Source organism: Passer domesticus, chromosome Z (assembly GCF_036417665.1).
Source record: "Passer domesticus isolate bPasDom1 chromosome Z, bPasDom1.hap1, whole genome shotgun sequence".
Taxonomy (NCBI): domain Eukaryota; kingdom Metazoa; phylum Chordata; class Aves; order Passeriformes; family Passeridae; genus Passer; species Passer domesticus.
Genome location: NC_087512.1, coordinates 71,968,274 through 71,986,774, shown reverse-complemented (window position 1 = coordinate 71,986,774; position 18,501 = coordinate 71,968,274). Strand labels below are relative to the sequence as shown.

The 18,501-nt window shown below is 37.7% G+C and overlaps 1 protein-coding gene and 1 long non-coding RNA gene across 2 annotated transcripts in view; one reads left to right on the top strand and one right to left on the bottom strand.

The window, feature by feature from the left end:
* Nucleotides 1–18,501, top strand: part of LOC135291260 (trichohyalin-like) — a 422,947-nt gene that overhangs the window by 332,028 nt on the left and 72,418 nt on the right. The gene's annotated exons all lie outside the window — the stretch shown is intronic.
* On the bottom strand, nucleotides 9,752–10,888 carry LOC135289244 (uncharacterized). The gene is made up of 2 exons (XR_010352032.1): nucleotides 10,714–10,888; nucleotides 9,752–9,916 (listed from the first exon to the last, which is right to left on the bottom strand). It is a non-coding gene; the product is annotated as an uncharacterized LOC135289244 (long non-coding RNA).

Sequence of the window (18,501 nt, the reverse complement as noted above, 5' to 3'; positions counted from 1 at the left end):
CCCTTTCATTTCTGTGTCCAGGTCATTTATGATGTTGAAGAGCACAGGACTGAGGTCGGATAACTGTGGAACCCTACTAGTGAGATGTCACCAGTCTGGTGTCACCCCATTACTGTAACCCTTTGTGCCTGAGTCCTGAGCCAGTTGCTCACCCATCACATAATGTGTTTTTCCAGCTATGTGCTGCACATTTCAGCCAGAAGGATACTCAGATAGACAGTATCAAATGCTTTACTGAAATCCAAAAGGATTACATCAGATTACTTCCTTTGATCAACTAGTTGAGTTACCCTGTCACTAAAGCAAATCAGATGAAATATTTTGATGGGAAATTTCATATTAATAAAGTATTTTTTTCCTTATGGGAGCTTTCACTTTTTTCTGTCTTGTATTTTACCTGTCAAGATTTTGTCTACCTGTGCAGCACTTGGAGGTAGAGGTATCACTGTGTGGGTCTATCCTGTAAATCCAAAGGCATTTGCTAGCAAAGCTGAACCTCATTGGTACTTCTGTACGTAGAGATGTGATAAGATTAAATTTTCAAATTACCTTTTGTTTCATCTTACAAAGACCTGCTAACCAAACGTCTTGCTTACTGTCTTCCCTTGCCTCTCTTTCTTCTTCACATTCCATACTGGGGGAAAATTATGATGGTCAGCAGAAGAAACCTGAGGAAGAAGTCCTTGAATGTGGACATGAAGGTCTTCAGGCAATAATGTATGATGGTGTGATAGTAAACAAGCTTCAGTTACAATCTGAAGACCCACAGGTTACTTAGTGATAGGAGTCCCATTCTCCTGGAAAAAAATTTTGAAGCATCTCTTTTCAAATAAACAATACAGCATATTGTTTTTCGTATGCAAACCAGAAAAAATTTTGTTTATTTGGGTTAATATTTAGGATTTTATCCAGGAAGACAAAATTATCTGTTGCTCCAAAACTGATTTTTCTTAGACATTGTTTACCTCAAAATGTCTAAAATGCCAACACTGACTCTACTTTCTACTAATTTTCATATTATTTGCCTTAGCTCAACTTTAGATTTTCAAGAGCTGTCAGCTTAAATATCAGTTCTTTCATTCTGTTTGCCTACATAAACAAATTATTTGAATACTTTTTTTATCTCAATATTCCAGACTGATGTTCTGTGTGAAGTTTCTTTTTCAAATGTTATTTATTGTGCATGCTTCTGAATGACTCTGCAGTGACCTTTTTTTAAAGCTTTGCATTGTTTGACAGAGTGATCCTGGATTCCTTAAACTGAAAAGTAGCAGGAAAAAAATAGCCTTTATATTCTGCAGATTTTTTTTTGGAAGATATTCTTTAGTTTGTTGTCTTCCTATGCAAGAGTCCATGAGGGTTTTATGTCACTTCCAAATTCCTTTATAGTGCAAAATTGAGTTACTTACTAATAAAACTCTATGTACTTACTTACAAACTTACAAAAAACTCTATGTACATCTATCTACAAGAAAGATGTTCTTTCCATTGTTCTTTAGAAAACATTTTCATTCAGTCTGAACTGAAATTGTTTAATTCTGCTTTTTTGTGAGATTAATATGGTTGAAATATATTAATAATATTCAGATAAATTAAAATATAGCTTGAATATATATTTTACTTTCTAAACTAGAATTATGCTTCCATATTTTCTTAAATTGTGTATGTTTTTTTTGCTTCAATCCTTTTAAAATCTAATGAAAATTAAAAGCTGAAATTACATTCTTTGATGTTTTATATTTCCATTTAAAAACTTTGCAGCCTTGGGTCAAATCCAAGACTTTGCCCTTGATTCAATAAATGTAGATCTCAAACATGTTTATTACTCTGACATAGTAATGTGCATCAGAACACATTTTTTAGAGAGAAAATAAAACAATACAGGCATTAGAGAAGTTTTTAAAGGTCTGTATTTGGGACTGTGATAGGCTGAGATGCTTATAAATAAAAATAACATGAATAAAAGATGAGGTCAGATAACAGTTTTGTGTACTTAATAAAACTGTTGTTGTTCTACAAGGAAATGGTGTTGTTAGCTTGGGACTTTAATGGTTCAGTCTGATAATGCAAATAAAAATAAATCTTTCTAGACTTTGAAAGAAGGAAAGCTCAGAGTGTCAAAAAATACTTCTAATATTTGATTTATGATCTAGGGTTAGATCATTAACCTAAGTGCTTTATAAAACTACAATATTCATCAGCTTTGAGATATTACATGTTTCACATGAGTCAGTCAATAGCTGTACTGGATCAGGACAGTCCCTTTGCCTGTTCTTTTGATCATGACACACATACCCTTATGACCTTCTTCCTTTTCAGTAAAAAGCTAACCATGGCTGTAACAACACAACTGTTTTTTTGTTAAGAAAGGAGAAATTAAATCCTCTCTAAAGCACATTATTAATTATAATTAAATTAATAATTAATTATAATTAAATCAAAATAAATATAGTTTTTAAAAAATCATGTTGACTATAGAGTTGTTGCAAGTAATAAAGCACATCTATAAGTATTAGGGAGTATGCCTCTATCTTTTTCCTACATCTTCCAGTTTTCTGGATAGTTTAAGATCTCAATTTTTTATGGTCCTCTTGAAATAAAATATTTATGCATTACAAAATTCTATTTACAAGCCATTAATGACCCTGCAGCTTATACTGAGAACAATGCCAAGTAGAAAAATTCAGATTCTTCCCTCTTTTGGAGGAAAAAATGCAGAAAAGATTCTATTGTAGTGTTGGTCTTCTTTAAGGTTTGAAATATGCCTTTGGGAAGATGATCCTATCTGGAAATAGATATGTCAGATACAAATAAAATGAAGTATTCTTGCATATCAATTAGATTGGACTTTTTGAGAATAGCTAGCACAACAATATATTCTCACATGCAAAAACTTTGGAGTAAGGTTCTTAACCAGGACATTGTAAGGCTGGGCTTCAGTCCAGTTTGAATAACACCAGAGTTGTAATTCTCTTCACTAAAAGCATGGGCATATTCTAGAAATGCTGATTCAGCTTAACAAGAAATGTTACAGTTCTGATAAAAGAAAAAAAGAAAGGCGATTTCAATCTGTTTTCTGGGAGCCCTGAGTACATACACCATGATTTACAGTCAAGCAGACTACCAAATACCTTTTCTAGTAAGGGCACATTTTTCAATCCAGCAGTTGCTCCCATAAATGATTCTGCACTATGCCATTGTAAGTGCTAGGAGAATATAAAACTTTTCTGGTAGAGTAACACTGCAATACAAGATCAAAATCTAGGAAACTTGTCAATGAAAAAAGAATTATAACATGATAGATAATACAGTTATCAAATGAAAATTACTTGCAAGTAATTTTTGCAATGGTTATTTTCATATCATTTTCTGTTTCTTTGTTCCTCTCCTAAGTGAATAGGCTGGTATTGATGTCTTTTTAATATTTTGAGTAAGTATAGCAGGAAAATAGGTGTTTGAAGCTAAAAGAGGAAGTAAGACACTTAGAACAACTGTTACCAAACTCTGAGCTCACACTTTTTTGCCCCTAAGAGGCACTGGCCACTGTGAACATTTTGAACTCAACATATGAGAACAAGATACATTGAACAGTGAATATGTTCTTGCTCATTGTATCAAAATTTTACATCTATGAGACCACAGTTAAAGCATACAGCTACTGGGAGTATTCATGTCTGGGCATTCCTGAGACAGAAATGATGTTGTGTACTTATGAGCATGCTGGGCATTTCATTCCATTAATTTATCTGACATTTTTAAACCAATTTATGCTTTAGTCTTCAAAATATTTTGCAGTGAGGGAATCCATTTCATGCTGGATGCAGGGACATCTTGTTCTGTTGTGCAGAATCTACTATCAGCAGGATTTGAGTTAAAAAGTCACCTGTTTAGGAGAGACTATAAATGCCCCTAAAAGGAGGTATGTAGTGCAACTGCCTAGATGCTTTGGTTATGTAAGAGTACAGAGGTAAATAAAATTATTCTTAAATTATATATTCCTTAGATCATCCACAGCATTTTAGCTCAGGTTATAAAGAACAGCTGGAAAATGTGCCTTTTATTTTATAAAAACTTTAATTTAAGCTTGAATTTAAAAGCTTTGGCTTAAACCCTGTGTTTAGCATTGGTGTCTTTTCCATTTTTCCTTTCAAATTTTTTTCTTATTTTTTCCCTCACAATTTTTTTTAAATTTAGAATTGAGGCAGATTTTTTCTTTTGGTGGAGGGGTTCTTTTTTTTTTTTTGAATGGACCTGTTAATTCAAGGAGATAGTATATTTCAGGAGCTTGTCTCACATTCCTCTTTACTGCTTTGACATGTAGTAGAATGATTGCAGTTTTCTTACCTAATTATTTTTTAAAAATTTTTATACTTTCCAGCTCTGTTTCCCATTGGTAACAGAAAAAGCAATGTGTAAGCTCTCTCAGCTCTGACTTCTCAAAACTTCTTTAGTCAAAGACAATTAGAACTATATCTGTAATTCTTTCTCTGTTGATGTGTTAACCCAATTTTGCACAACAATTTGCTACATTATCTTCAATATTCCTAGCACTATTTTGAAGGGTACTATAAAAAAATATTACTAGTTGTTATAACAACTAACCATTTCACCCATTTTACCCAGAAGTAAAATAGTTTTGTTCTTTTGTCCTCTACTGTAATATTTTTCTAGTAATAAGAGTTTTAAAGCTGGGATAAAAGGAAAAGCTTTACTTCCTTCCAGACAGATGTCTAGGGAAACAGAGATGTTTGACTTCAGGTTTGATTTTACTGATCCAGTGTTTCTATCTTGGGACCAAGCTGTTAGGTAAAAAGTCATTTGTTCACTCCTACGATTCATTCATATTTCTTCATTTCCTACCAAGCATTACCCCAATCATTCTGGATGTAACCACACTTTATAAATATCTTCTTGGACACTGCATGGTGGGTCTAAAAGAACTTTCTCTAGAAGAATCATAAGGCTGAATTAGAGGAATCCTGTGAATGCTAGAAAAGCCTACATTACTACTGAACAAGGCCTGCCACAGCCGCGATGGTGCTGATAAATTACTATCAGTGAGAGAAAATTACTGCTCTCTGTAGAGTCCAGAAAGTATATGAAGAAGTTATGAACAGTTCTTCCTGTATACCAATGCCAAGAAAACACTCCTAGGTTAAGATATTTGACTGTCTTGCATTTTAATATATTAAGATACTCAAACTCATGGAAGTTGCTACCTGAAATTCTAGTATAACATTTGAACTGCAAAGGGGGTTGAACTGACTAGACACAAGAATGACAGGACAGAAAGACTCTCTGTATAGAAGAGAAGTTTCTCTTGGGAGTGAGGCATGTGGCAGTGTCCTAATGACTGGTCATGGACATGGGTGCTCAGAGGCCACCTTTGGGCAGCAGAGCCTTGCTGGAGAATGGATCCAATGTCAGATATATGTAAGGAATTTGCTCCTGTTACACTCTGCCTTTTCTGTGTTATGGTGGAACTCTACCCAGTCATTGTGCACTAAGGCTTTTGTGTTTGGCCCAAATGTGTGCTGATTTCCTAGCAGTAGAATTGAAGTTCTTTTTTTTTTTTCCCTCTTCTTTCGTTTCCCTAAATATGGGATTTTTTATGTGCAGAAAGTACAGAGTGGAATTCAAGGTAACTACAAGCATACATAAGAAGCTGAAATAAAACACTGAGACTTTATGAGACAGTCTAAATATTTATTTTCTAGGGTTAGTCCATAAGGATATACAATATTGGATAGGTATTTTGTTTGCTTTTTCTATTTTCTGATAGCAGATCAAGGTTATAAGACCTTTTAGACAGCTGGAAGAGATTTTAAAGCTGGGGTTTTTTTTTCCTTGTAGCTGTCCTTTTGGAAGCTGTAGTTTCTTGTTAGCAGTCACAGGTTCTAACTTTTCTCAGAGGCAGTATGAGAAGAAAGATTGATAATCTGGCTTAATACACTTTCAGCTTACAATTTTCCCAGACCAATAAATAGACAACATATTTGAATAAGTTTAAGGAAAGTGTTTTGTGGCTTCTTGAAGTAACAAAAAATTATTTTTCTTTTTGTTTTTTTCTTAAAGCTGTTTTACAGATTTTGGAGAAGCTGGATAAAAAAAACCTAACGCTGATATTTTCATGTGGTGATGGGTCCAAGCATGTTTTATTTTCCAGCTGTTGATTATACAAATTCACTTAATGCAGGAACATGATAAATAAATTTTATGGCATCTTATGGTTCATTGTTTTCTATTGCTCACTATTGTCTTCTGTTAATGGTTTTTCTATCGTCTTTGCATTCTGCATGAGGTGACACGAAAAGATAAGCAGTGTTTTGGAAGCAATTATAAAGTTTATATTGAAGTTTTTGCGCCTGCTAAAAGGATCTGTTCTGTAGAAAAAGAAATTACCATTCCTACAATGCAAAGAGTTTGGAAATTGGTTATTCATGTGTTGGTTTAACTTGCAGAAGCTGCATATCTGGAAACAGCACAAAAATATATTGCCAAGAATTTGTAAGAGCAGAAATCGCTTATTCTGTCCACAGAATATTCAAATTATTAATGACTTAATATTAAAAGCAAAATCTTATAAACATAATGGCAGAAAAAGCATTACAAAAAATCATAATTCTCTTGGCAAAATAAACATTTAGGTGATAAAAAGGTGTGTTCATGGTATGTAACAGTCTAATTTATGTTGATAATTTCACTGCATTTTTTCTGGATCTGTCAGTTCAACATTTTATTGTGGGTTAGAGTGTTAGCAGATTTTTGTGTGTTTGTTTATAGGGGTTTTTGGTGGTTTTTTTGTTTACTTTTGGTTTTTTTTTGTTTAGTTTTGTTATTTTGTGTGTTTGGTTTTGTTCTTGCAGAGCAGTAATGTATTATTATCTCTGTTTTACATTTGGGGAAACTGATCTTCTGAGAAATTTCTTTGTGAATTTGGCTGTTTGTATACATGAACACTTCTGCACTGTTGTAGAGCGTCTGATTTCCCATGCAGTAACTTCTCCTCACAGGACTTGTGCTTTAGACCCCTCACCAGCCTTGCTGCCCTACTCTGAGCTCTTTTCAGCACCTCAGTGTTATACCTGAATTGCAGGCCCAGAACTGGACACAGAACTCAAAGTGTGGCCTCACCAGTGGGAAGTACCATGGCGGAAAACCCAAAATTCTCTTGATGGTACCAGTCCTTATGCCACATATTGATAACATGGGTTTTCCTGTTCATCATTCATCCCTGTACTGAAGGCATTGAGCAGAACACTACCCTTGCTCTTGTCCCATTGTTTACCAACACAGAGCCTTGAAGCCCATTTTAATTACCCTTCTTATCAATGTGACCACTGCCAGCCCTGACAACAAGTAGTGGGTAATAATCAGAGGGATGAATTAGTTCAGTGAGCTTCCTGGTAATATTCCACACTCAGGCCCCATGAAGGAAGCAAAATTCCCTGGTATGGGTCTGGTTGAAATTGAGGGCCTTCAATTCCCCACAAAAGGGGGTCACATACTACAATTACCCTTCCTTTCCTCTTAATACCTGATGTTGTGATCTGTCTGACAGATGGAGTGCAACTGGGAGACTGTCTGTACAAATTGTTTTCTCTAGTGTCATCTGCCAGACCCTCCACATCCAGTGCCTTGTACATATTTTTTAAGGGCATCTGGACAGGCGATGGGGATCAGGAAGGGATTCTTTAACCTTTCTGAGCAGAGACCTCTTTCCATTGCCTCCCGTCTACTAGATCTCCTCCTTATGCCTGATGGTAAAATGAATGGCGGTCTTCTAAATCCTGCTGGGCTTCTCTCAGGGTATGAAGGGTTGTCCTAGGGTGACTTTATGATGGTTGTTTCCCTAGTCATCTGTTCTGTTTATGCTGGATATTAAGTTCTGCACCTTTAAGACTTACAGTTATCTACTGTAAGAGCTGACATACTGCAGTTTGTCTAGAAATCAGAGGAATTGATAATATTTTTAACATAAATCTTGTAATTTTCAGATGAGGTGAACACAGCACTGGCTTAATTAAATATGGACAATAGTATCTGGTAGAGATGGTAGGAGACAAAGGTGTATAACAGAGAGTGAAAGAAAAACAGACCTTAAGAGTGGTTCTGAGAGCAAAGCGGGGGAGAAGAAGCGTGGAGTTTGTTTTTAGAATCTTGGTCTACTGCATTTCTTTCTCAGACTATGTTGTCTGCAGTATGGACAGTGAAAGAGAGTTCTCCTTTGCTTTTCGTTAGGTTTTTTTTAGCTAGCTGAGACAGAGAAGTTCCCTGGACTGTGGGGTTTATTTTTATTGGAACTGATCAGCCCTGCCCTGGACTGAAAACTCAGAAAAACACTGGGAGCTCACACCTGTGGCCCACCAAGGCTCGGGATGCAGCATTTCCAGCACAGGAGGGAGTGATAAGAGACTAAGCAAGCCGACACCCCTCAATAAGGACTCTCTGACTCTGTCTCTGAATTTGCCATCTCTTCAGAACAGCAAAAGGTTTTATTTTTATTTTTTTTTAATGCCTATGAATACTTTACTTGTTAAATAAACAGTTTTTTTCCACTTTTCTCCCAGGAAATATTTTTCTAAACCAGTAGGGGGAGGTGTCTCTTGAATCTGCTTTCTAGAGAGCCCCTTTTGGAAATTTTCTCCCAAATGTGCCCTGAATCAGGACAAGGATGTACCTCCACCAGTCTATTTCTCTTTCACTCTTTCTAATAGTCCTTTGCCTCTTACCCTCTCTACCAGATCTTATTGTCCATATTTAATTAAGCCAGCAGTGTATTCACCTCCTCTGAAAATGACAAGGTTTATATTAAAAATAATATCAATTCCTCTGACTTCCAGACAACCGGCAGTGTGAGCTCTTACACTAGATGATTCAGTGCAATACTGGCTACAGCAAGTAACTCAATTCCATCCCACCTCAAGAACAACTTTGTGTGTGTTCTTAGATCAAGAAAGATCCCATTTTGATGACTCTGGTCTGTGGCTCTGCAGGCTGTGTGAGTTTGTGGAGACAGACAACCCAACTGATTTTGTACCGTGCTTTTGGTTTGCAACTATACAAACAAATTCTACAAATGCAGCTGAATGGTGTTGTTAACTTAGTAAATACCCATCAAATAATAAGTCAAAGATTGTGACTAAGTGAAGAAGCCTTCACAAGAGAAATCCGAAAGCCTTAAACCATGTATGCAACCCTTGGAGTTACAATTCACTCATGACTTTCCTCAACTGCCTCAAGAATCAAATATTTTAAGGACATTACAAACACAAGGATATGTAATTTTTAATCTTATACCGAGATGTCACCTAGAAAACCTAACTAGGACAGGAGATATTTACTTAATAATTTTAAATTGATTTGGTAAACAGTACTTTCAAAAGCAGTTAAATACCTCACTAAACACAAAATTACTCCTGTAGCTCTGGGATGTGTTACAGCACTGTATCCCGTACCTGGCACATTAAAACATATTCCTTTTAAACAGAAACCAGGGGAATGCCTGGTGCTATCTATACCCTAAATCACGAGACACTATTAGAAGGATTTTATATATTTAAAACATAAGGACTTAAGGATTTATCTATTTATGAACATGAGTCACAAACCTGGGTTAAAATCTATTGTTTCCCCTCTTGGTCTTCCCATAGTTCTGTAGGAAATGTTGAAATGTTTCAACATTTTTGTTGCAATATTTCCTGTTTATAGAGTTACATTTTAAGTCGGTAACTTCCAAGTAACGAACCTGTGGCATGACAATTTGAAAACTTTTATTGTTGATAATCCCGCCTGGCAGCTCCTGGGATATCAATGATATATGGGATAGATCACTAGCTGGGAGATGCTAGGCTTGTGGAGCTGGGTCAAAATATCTGTCCCATCATGCTGTCTTGTTATCCTGTCTACAAGGCACCTGCAGAAGGATGACAAAGAACATTATATGTTTTAAACAGAAAAGGGGGAACTGTGACTGCTATAGCTGGTCTATAGCTGCACAGATAATTTAGCATAACAGACACCAACTCAACCTAGCTCATTAGAAAATTGAAGTAAATGAGCCCCAAGCATGTTGAGGATAGGTCCATTTCAGACTTAAGCAGGGGACCTCAACCAATCCCTTTGAACCAACAATGCACCCATATAATTGGCCAGTGAGCTCGGTGGTGTAGGTGTAGAAGTAGTGATTAAAAATGCAGGAGATGGATTGTGGGTGCTGCTGCCTGTTATCTGCTCCCAGCAAACCTCTCCTGTAGAAAAGCAGGTTGGGTTAACATTCAGGCAACACAGTCAGATCCACACACAACACTCATCACAGCTGGCTCTGTGAGAGAGGCAGAAGGCTCTTTTGAGGGTATGTTCCAGAGGAGGTTTATTACATGGAGGCTGAAGGAAACCCAGGCAAAAGAGAGAGAGCACGTGCTCTGGACGGCTTAAGAAGAGAAAGGGATGGGGGGAGTGGAGCTAAGGGCAGGGCAAAGGGGATTGATCTCTAGGGGACAGGGGGCAGCCACCAGGGGTAACCAATGAGGAAACAAGGAAAGGAGCAACCAGGGTAGGTTTCAACATATAGGGATTAGTGAGACAGAGGTCCATGGGGGAGTCTTGTCTTTTTCCACCGGAGGAATGAACTCTGTGGCGCAGTGTCTTTGGGAATTGGCTGGGGGAAGAGAGTTCATGGGATACTACAAGGGATTACAGGTGAACTCATACCTGATAAGTCATAGCTGTACAAATTACCAAAGAAGAAGAACAGCTTTGCCCTTAAAGCGTCACAGCTATGACTAATAAAGATAAGTGTGATAAAAGGGTGGGTTGGCTGGTCAGAGAGAACCTAGAGGAAGAAGACCTGGAGGAGGTAGATGAGCCCTGAGGAAGAAGGAATGATCCAGAGGGACACAAAGATGAATGAAACAAGGAAGAGAGTTGCTGTTGCAAAAGATCTGCTGTGAGGTCAGTCTGGGTCTCATAGAGTTAGAGCCTGATCTTGGAGCTTGCAGTCATAGTTGAGCTAGGTAAAAGCCTGCAGTCAGAGGCAGCAAGGAAATACTTGATGTGTTCTTATTGCATTCCTGTCTCAGTTATCAGTGCCAGTTATATTGGTAGAGATCTCCACCTGTGATGTATAAAAAAAGGCACAGGTTCTTGAAGAGGCTGACATGACCTGAAAGTCCTTTGCAGAGAGAAGGAAGTCATGTCAGCCTTCTCCCCAGTGCTACTTCATGAGCTGTCACCAAGATGCCAGAAGCCTTGCTGTGGGAACAGCATAAGGATGGCTGAAGATATTTGTTGCATATCCCCCAGACTGATGCATTTGCCATCATTTACAAGTCTCCATTAACAAATTACTATTTGATCAGATTTCTAAATCTGACCATTGCTGTTTTCCATAGACTATTGATTTTTGCTGTGTATTTGCTGGTTTTGTTTATATTTTTGGACTATAAAGAGATATCCTGTTGTCTGATATATTCATCTTACACATTTTGAATGGAGAGTCTGTCATCAGTTACAGTCAAAAACAAAGTATCTCTGAGAAGTCTAAAAGTTTTTACAAGTTTTACCTTTGATTAAATTTAACTTCACTAAAGAATTTTATCTATAATTTAAACCTGATGACCACTAATTTTTCTCCCTTAAATTTGTCTTTGAAGATAGTCTTAAAGTCAAAGACATTATTATAATATGGTACTATTTCTCCAGTCAGAGAGACCTTGTGCTAAAACCTTTGCCAAAACTTGGATTGATACTACTGCTTAAGAAATTTTTATCCTTTTCTAAACTTTCTATCACTGTGACTTCTTAAGTTCTTTAGTTAGTAGAGTTGTATTGTAGTTGCACTATATGTGAGAAAGAAATTGTAGTAACTTTAGATATCAGCTATTTCTGATTATCTTCACCTTACAAAATGTGGAGGGTTTTCCATCTTCCTGATCTACAGACTGTCCATGCAGCACTAGCAGTAAGTTGTGCTGGAATCAAACAGATTTGTGTGTGTCAGTCTTTGATATTTTAGAGCTGTCGCCCCTCTGCCTTAAGCTGTCACCTGTCTCTTAACACTTCTGCTGAGAAGCTAATCCTGTTCATTCCCTAATTTGCATGTGGGCATCAGATGAAGCTACAAAGCCAAACCTCAGAGTTGCCTGGGTAGGCCCATAATCCTTTGTGTGTCATGATAAATTGCCTCTGGAGAAGCTGATATAGAGAGCAGCAGTCCTACTCCAATGTCTCAGTAAGAAAATGACATGACAGTCATTTCTGCAGTTGGGCCACCAAAATTGCTAATGACTACCAAGTTTGCATTTTTTTTTTGTATGATCTAAGTTAATATGATGCAGAAAGAACAACATAGACAGCTAGGGCTTCCTATGCTGTGCACTGAGGAACTGAAGTAAAGGATGGACAACTGAAAGTTGATGGACAACTGAAAATTCAAAAGCAGTTCTGTTCATAGTCTTCAAATTAGGAGGGGTTGTTCTTTCTTTTAAATATTTCCATTTAATAGTCTGATTTATTTCTACTTAGTTTTTGATTTTACTTGCTTTTTCATTCTAGTTAATCTTTGATTCTATATAGTTTATGGAGTTAATTAAAAATGATGTTTTCTTTCTCAAGATTGATCTTTTATTTTATGCCCATCAGTTGTTTTTTTTTTTTTTTCTTTAATTAAACAATTCAAGTTACTTTCAGTTTTGTAAATGAAGCCCTAAAGAAGATACTGAATTTTATATTCCTTTTAGGCAAAGGAACAGATTAGAAATGTAATTCCACCTGGGGGATGGAAATTGTTACATTTCTGTACAAAAAACTTCTGAATATTTTTGTCGTGCTACATCACTTAATGCAGTTGTTTCTGATACTTTGACATTGTGATGCAAAGCTTCTCTCTTCTAAGACAACATTGTCATTGTTTAACCGTACCTGACAATTCAGTATATGCAGCTGCTCGCTCCTTCCCCATTCACAGTGGAATGGGAAGGAAAAATAGAAAAAAGTAAATCTGTGAGTTAAGAAAAATTTAGTAATTGAAATACTGTTTAAAAACTCCAAACAACCAATTAAACCCCTAAATAATGAAGAGGGAGATAACAAAAAAAGGACAGGAATAAAGTCTAAGAAAGAAAAGTGGTGCAAAATACAATTAACCACCACCTGCTGACCAAGCAACAATCAGTCTCTCCTGGCCAGCTTTCCCCAGTTTATGTACTGGGTATGACGTTCTATGGTGAGTAATATCCCTTTGGCCAGTTGAGGTCCCACGTCCTGGTGCTCCCTGCGAACTTCTTATGTATCTGTTCACTGGCAAAGCAGAAGACACTGGGCAGTCCTTGACTCAGTGTAAGCACTGCTCAGCAACAGCCAAACCATAAGTGTGTTATCAACATTATTCTCACACTGAATTCAAAACATGGCACCATACCTACTACTAGGAAAAAAATGAATTCTACCCCTGCCAAAACCAAGACTGGTGCATTTAATCAGCTGATGCTTTTTTTGTGGTTTTTTTTTTTTTTTTTTTTTTTTTTTTTGGTGTTTTTTCTTTTTTTTTTTTAACTCAGGATGACCTTAAAGCATTCCATTTTGAAGAAAATATTCTTCATCTGTAATCAAGGTCGCTCATGGTTTAGAAGATCAAATATGATTTTCTAAATTTGTGGGCTCTTCTGTGTACCAGACAACAAAGAACAAAGTTATGATAAAAACAGACATTCTCCAGCAGCCCATTCCCTGAGCTGTTCCCTACAGTTAAATTTGCTATTGGTCACTTTTTGAGTGACACTGTAACAGACCTTTATCTGTGAAAGAAAACCATTCTTGTAGTCTTAGTTACTGCCCCGACTCACTTTACAGTTGGTGTAGAAAAAATGCTCCTACAAGAGTAATCTGACCTACTGTGAACATTGAGTGGGATGAAAATGCCTTAAAAGTGCAATTTACTATCTGTAGGCTACAAGAGTCTTGACAACTTGTTGATGTGCAGACTTTTTTTGCTCAGATGCCCTTTTGAAGGCGTGGTCTAAGGGATGCTGATAGGAAGTGGCTTACATAAATGAGAGGATTTTGTTGAGGACTGTCCATCTATCTTATTTACCAGGCAGAGTTCTGAATTTAACTTAATTAATAAATGATCTTTATCAGCAAGTCCTGACAATGCAAATATATCTCTACCATGAGCAGGAATATCATTATTTTTCTGTCAAATTTCCCAGTGTGTGTTTTTGCAAATTTGCCAGCATTATGCTTTTGAACAGATATTATTCTTGCTGTAGAAGTGCAAGCAAACCATGACGTGGCAGGAAACCCTAGAACTATGGCTGAAGTGACAGAAAGTGAAACTGGAATACAAAGACTACCATACGTTCACAAACCCTGGTCCTATTCTTTCAAGTCTTCCGAAAGTATGTCATTGGCTCATCGTAGAGCCAGAAGGAAGCAAAGAGAGAACAATGAAGTCTGCAAGGTAAACAGCAGCCTCCAAACAAAGAGAATATCTATTGTGGGGTTGCTGCACATGGAGAAACCTGGTGGCTCTTGGAATCAGTGCTGTCACAGTTGATGACAGTAGAATGTCATTTCTTGGAAGTGCTCTGATGATCTGTGCAATCTGATACCACCTGCGTCAATAGGTAAAAATAACCATTATAGAAATTCTAGATTTCATAAAAATCTTTATTTGTTTGTGGGTGGTATCAAAGCCCAGTTTCAGGAAGGGTGGTAAACACTGAAGTAGGACCATTTAAAAATTAAAATATCACCTATTTGTGCCCTATCCAGCTTGAAACATAACAGATAATTTCTTACATACATATTTTTTAATTTAGCTTGTTATGTGAAGTTGAGGATGGAGTTAGAATATTTTGGCATTTATGGGATATAAATGAAAATTTATCTGAGGAATAAGTAAAAATTATTTCTGAGGTTAGTAAGTGGAAAAATGCCTCCTCTTTTGTGTATATCAATTATGTTGTGGCTAAAAGTCAATTTAATAGTAATTATAGGTAAAGTAATGGAGTTACTTTAGGTAAATTCAGAATCTTGTGTGAAACTGTCAATTACATTACTGCAGCCTTAATGTATTAAATTACATTTTACTGTGTATGCTGTTCATTACATGTAAAGCTTTTTTTAGTGATGAATGCCTTATACAAATTTGCAAAACAGAGTACTGAATATAGGGAAGACTTAGTTAAAATAATTTTATTTTTAATTTTTTTTTCAAAATTTTAAATAATTTTTCTCATTTTTGTTTGTCATTTAGTTATGAACAAAATGAATATTCTGAATTCTGGAAAAGAAACAGTTATGTAGCTCACACTTTTGTTTCATTTTTTTTTCCTCATCAGTTTTAAGTCACAGGAATTGGATCATGAATTGCAATGCAATGGTATTTTGTGTGGATCACCAGAGGAAGTTAATTTCAGAGAAAACTTCTTAACACCTATTTAAGGAGCAGTCATTACTGACCTTACTAGTCTTATCCTAAATATAAGTAAATTAATTATTTCTATGTTTTTTGTGAAATTCTGCTTCTTGAAAATCTTAATACCATTGGATTTTTTTTTTTTTTTGTGGAAATACTTATTTTTCAGAGACTTCAAGGATTTAAATTAAATGCAAAGTTTGTAGCTATGATGATGATCAGACTGAATCTGGGGACCAGACACCCATGCCATGGACAATCTCTGCTCTGTTCTGTTCCTATCCTTTGCAGCAGTCACACAGAATTTGCTTCCTCCACAGATGCAGGTCTTGTCCCTTCAAGACTATGAACTGGATCAGTTGACTTCTGTAAGGTACAGCTTCAGCTTCAACCATCACTGAAGGCTGAGAAAAAAGCCTTTTAAAAACACATAAATAGCAAAAAGAGGATCAGAAAGATAATGTTGTTACTTCATTAAGTCAGTCAGTTCACAAATCAGGATGTAGACAAGGCACAGACATCTAATATTTACTTCACCTTTGTATTTGGCACTCGTGATGGGGCCTGGGACCCTAGAAGCTCTGTGCTGGCAGACTGTGAATCTCAGGGAGGATGGAAAATTCACAGCTAACCCAGAACATGCTTGAGACTTGCCGCTTTATTTGGATGTGCACCAGACCCCTGGAGCCCAAAGGGATTCGTCCCAGGCTGCTGAAAGAGATGGCAGATGCCATTACAGGGCCTGTCTCCATGATTTTTTAACAGTCTGGTAATCTGGAGAGATCTCTGTAGATAGTAAATGAATGTGGCTTGTCCCAGTTTTCAAGAAGGGCGAGAAAGAATTCCCTGTTAATTACAGGCCTACCAGTCCTACTTCAGTATCTGATCAAATTATGGAGACGGTTGCTCTGGAAATGAATGAAAAGTACTTGAGAGACAACTCTGTCATTGGTCATACCCAGGATGAGTTCACAAGGGAAAAATCCTCCTCAAGTAGCTTGATTTCTTTTTAAGACAAGGACAGCCATCTAGCTGACTAAAATAAGCTAGTACATGTGGGGTTTTGTGAATTTTGGGAGCTTTTTGATTCTGTCTTTCACAGTAATCTTCTGGACAAAATGTCCAGCAAACAGTTAATCTATAATACATTGGGTATTATACTACAGCCCTGTCAGTCTATCCTTGGTTCCTGGAAAAATTATGAAAGTTATGCTGGGTACTACTAAGAGAACAATGCAAGAATCAGGCACAGTCAGCTTGAGTTCAGTAGGTGTTAAGTTCCACTTAACAATTTTGACATCCTTCTACATCAAGGTCACCTGCCACATGGATGAAGATGGTGGTTGGACTTTTTCTAGCTTTCGGTAAGACTTTTGATGTTGCCTCTCACAACATCCTTTTGGACAAACTGTCCAACTACAAAATGACAAGGTCTGCCATTAGCTGGATGAAGAAGTGATTGAAGGAAAGTGTTGGAGTGAATGAGGCAATCAGTGGCTGCTGACCTGTCATCAGTTGTGTTTCCCAGGGCTTCATCTTAGGACCTGTTCTGTTCAATACTTTCATCAGTGATCAGGATGCAGGAGCTGAACATCTCAGTAGCAATGATTATACTCATTTGGAACGGGCTGTTGACTCCCTTGAGGTATGAGAGGCCTAGCAAAGGGATGGAGATAGACTGGAGCATTGGCAATCATCAGTGGCATGAAGTTTAATAAATAAAAGTGCCAGATTCTGCACCTGGGATGGGAACAACCCTGGCTGTGTGTATATGCTAGGGAATGAGATTATAGAGAGCAGCACCACAGGAAGAAACCTGGGGGTCCTGGTCAATGGCCAGCTGAACAGGAGCCAGCAGTGCCCTGGCAGCCAGGAGGGTCACTCGTGTCCTGGGGTGCATCAGGCACAGCATCACAGCCGGGCAAGGGAGGGGATTGTCCTGCTCTGCTCTGCACTGGAGCAGTCTCACCTCGAGTGCTGGGGGCAGTTTTGGTGACACAATACAAGAAAGACATTGAGCTGTTAGAGAATGTCCAAAGGAGGGCAATGAAGATGGTGAAGGGCCTTGAGGGGAAGTCATATGAGGAGTGGCTGAGGTCACTCGGTCTCTTCAGCCTGGAGAAGAAGAGACTGTAGGGAGACTTCATTGCAATCTACAAATTCTTCATGAAGGGAAGAGGAGGGGCAGGCACTGATCTCTTCTTTGTTGTCTCCTGTGACAGGACCCAAGGAGATGGCATGAAACTTTAGTTAAGGAGATTTCTTGATATCCAACCCAACTGAGTTAGGTTGGATATCAAGAAAAAGTTTTCCACCCAGGGCTGGTTTGCACTGTAACAGTTTGGACAATGCTCTCAGCCATATGATGTGATTCTTGGAGTATACTGCATTGAACAAGGAGTTGGATTTGATGATCCTAATGGGTCTCTGCATATTCTGTGATTATGTGATTCTGCACTTAGGACACAAGTTGGACACAAGTATGGACTGGGAAAGGACTGGCTGGAGATCAGCCCTGCAGAACAGGATCTTTTGTTGCTGGTCAATGGCAGTCTCACTGTGAGCCAGCAGTGTGTCCAGGCAGCCAACATGGCAAACTGCATCCTGGGGGGCATCATACACTGCCAGATAGTTATAAGAGGGGATAATTCTGTTGGATTCAGAACTGGTGCCACCTCACTTTTTAAGCTGAGTGCAGTTCTGGGCCCCACCATCTAAGAAGGATGATATGAATGTAATAAAATGCATCCAAAGGGATGTGACAAAGCTGCTGAAAGGGCTGAAATGTATGCCCTGTGTGCCCTCTTATTGAAAAGTGCCAACTATGTCCTGAAGTGTATCATGTGCCACAAAACAATGGGACATGACAAAAATGAATAAAGGTGCTACAGAGGTAGTTCAGATTTGACATTAGGAAAGGGTTCTTTACTGAAATGGCTCATCACTGGAGAGGGGTTCCCCAGGGAAGTGGTCAGGACACCAATGCTGTTAGACTTCAAGGGTCACCTGGATGATCCTCACAGTCTTGTGATTTAGTTTCAGGTAGTCTGGCTGGAGCAGGGATTTGGACTTGATAGTCC